Consider the following 2,035-nt stretch of genomic DNA (forward strand, 5'->3'; position numbering starts at 1 on the left):
TCTTCTTAAAGAAGCCCCTTTAACATTTCCTTTTATTTTGTTCCCACTTTGCCAGTCTTTATTAAAGAAAAAGCAATGATGATAAATCTCTAGAACATAGTAAATTTTCTGGGGGTTTTTCCCTCAAAAATGTGACATTTGATTTTCAAACACATGCCAGAGCATATATAGTCCTCAGTTGTACTAAGTAGGTGAGAAGCTGAAATCCTAAAATGTTCATCTTCCAACTTTCCCCTGTCTGTGGTCTGTCTGGATCGGCAATAATTGCCTGAACAGCTACTATGGCTTCATTAATTTTTGTCTGTGGCTCCCTGAGCTCTTCTACATGCAGCAATTGCAGAATTTGAGCAGCTTCATTAAGAAGTTGCATCTGTTTTGTAAGAAACACTCCTGTGTCAAAACCAAGAATATGCTTGTCTTAAAGCAACAAGCAAGCCCTCTTTTGTTTGATTTGCTTTAGCAACTGCATCCTGTGTCAGGCACTCCTGGACCAAAATGCAAATTGCCTTAAGCATTACCAGGTAATCATCATGACCCTGAATCTGAAGGTTAGCCAAAGCTATTACACCAGCCTTAAAATCAAGATTATTTCCAAATTGATCAATGGCCCTGCATTTTTAGCTGCATTGTCAGCATTTTTTGTATTATTAGGTACCAAGTCCTTTTATTTTCAGCATTATCTCCATATTCAAGTCCAACAGCTAAACCAAGAAGCCAGTCAATTGTTTCTTGTCAATCTTGAATCTTGAAAGGACAATTAACATCTCTGAAATACTTTTCAAAGAACTTGGGCCAGTCACTGCTGTGGATGTTTCTTAAATTACCTCTGTCTTCAATCTTGTAGTGTCTGATTTTCTGGTCTTCAAGCCAAACAATAAAGTTTCTAAATTCTGTTTCATCTTTGTAGTTGAAGCCAGTAGGGTGTGGTAGTCGAGGGCCATCAGCTTGCGTCAAAATGTAGTCCCCACTTCTCGCTCTGGTCCCCTGGGCTTCAGCCTGGAGAGGAGAGGCGAGGAGGTGCAGGCACCAGGCGATGCGGCGAATGTTCAGGCTAACATTTCTTGTCGTACTGGTTTGGTGATGATGAACTCCTTTAGCTTCTTCTTGTCTGGAAAGCTCTTTATCTCTCCTTTGATTTTAAATGATGGCCTTACTGGGTAGAGTAATCTTGGTTTTAGGTCCTTGTTTTTCATCACTTTGAATATTTCCTGCCAATCCCTTCTGGCCTGCAAAGTTTCTGTGGAGAAGTCAGCTGACAATCTTAAGGGAACTCCCTTGTAGGTAATAACTGCTTTTCTCTTGCTGCTGTTAAGATTCTCTGTTTGTCTTTAACCTTTGGCATTTTAAGTATTTATGTGTCTTGGTGTGGGCCTCTTTGGGTTCATGTTGTTTGGGACCCTGCACTTCCTGGACTTGTGTGTCTATTTTCTTTGCTAGGTTAGGGAAGTTTTCAATCATTATTTCATCAAATAGGTTTTAAATCCCTTGCTTTCTCTCTTCCTTTTTAGTACACTATGATGTGAATGTTGATACACTTTATGTTGTCCCATTAAAAAAAAATTTATTTATTTTTTTGCTGTCCTGTTTGGGTGTTTTCTGCTACCATGTCTTCCAAATGGCTGATTTGATTCTCTGCTTATCTAATCTGTTGATTCCTTCTAGTGTATTCTTCATTTTAGCTATTGTAGTCTTCATTACTGACTTTTTTTAAAATGGTCTCTACGTCTTTTTTTTTTTAATGTTTATTATCTCTTTGATGAAGTTCTCACTGAGTTGATCTATCCTTCCCTTAAGTTTATTGAACATCCTTACAACTAGTGTGTTGAACTCTGTACCTGGTAGATTGCTTGCCTCCATTTCATGTAGTCCTTAAATTAGGGACATGTTTGTTTTTGTTTTTTTTCTCTTCTCCTTATTTTGGCCTCTTACCTGTGTTTGTTTGTTTTTTAAATTTTTTTATTGTTAGTTTCAGGTGTACAGAACAATGCAATAGTTATCCTTTTCACCCTCACAAAGTAACAACCCCCCTCCCCCC

At 38.2% G+C, this 2,035-nt stretch overlaps 1 pseudogene; it reads right to left on the reverse strand.

Annotated features, from left to right (window-relative positions):
- Nucleotides 1–216: 216 nt before the first annotated feature.
- On the reverse strand, nucleotides 217–944 carry LOC109376910 (UPF0568 protein C14orf166 pseudogene; annotated as a pseudogene).
- Nucleotides 945–2,035: the final 1,091 nt, after the last annotated feature.

The sequence above is a fragment of the Hipposideros armiger genome, unplaced genomic scaffold (genome assembly GCF_001890085.2).
Source record: "Hipposideros armiger isolate ML-2016 unplaced genomic scaffold, ASM189008v1 scaffold_1236, whole genome shotgun sequence".
NCBI classification, from domain to species: domain Eukaryota; kingdom Metazoa; phylum Chordata; class Mammalia; order Chiroptera; family Hipposideridae; genus Hipposideros; species Hipposideros armiger.